Here is a 521-nt window from a genome sequence, read left to right on the forward strand (position 1 = left end):
CCTGTTTCTAGATAGTGGTATAGCCAAACCCAATCATTAGAGAAATATGCACCAATTACAAAAATTTCAATTTTGATATCTATCTATATATAGGCATTTAAAGGACAACTATAAAGACATCCTTTTTCTCAGTTAATAAACTTGGTAGTTCACGAAATTGCAAGCTGCTACTTCTCTTAATTGCTATCAAACAGAGCCCAACTGTCAATACCTTATATATATCCTTCTACAATTACCATAAGCAATTCATTTTATTTTTGCTAAAGGGACACTTACTGTTGAAATGTTTTCCTGCACAAAGAGAAACAAAATTAATGTCTCATATTGTCCTAAGAACACAACTAACTCAATGAGTACAGGATAGCTAGATTAGTGAGTGCAAGACAACTGAACAAGTATTCCATCTCAAAGAGAAGGCAACTTCAAGATAAAAGACAAACATAATCAAATTACTATAAAGAAGATCAACAAAAAGAATGCCACTAGTCTTAGAAAAGTACTAGAACAGTCGCTGTTAAACA

Source organism: Quercus suber, unplaced genomic scaffold (genome assembly GCF_002906115.3).
Source record: "Quercus suber isolate HL8 unplaced genomic scaffold, Cork oak 2.0 scaffold_665, whole genome shotgun sequence".
In the NCBI taxonomy this organism is placed as follows: Eukaryota; Viridiplantae; Streptophyta; class Magnoliopsida; order Fagales; family Fagaceae; genus Quercus; species Quercus suber.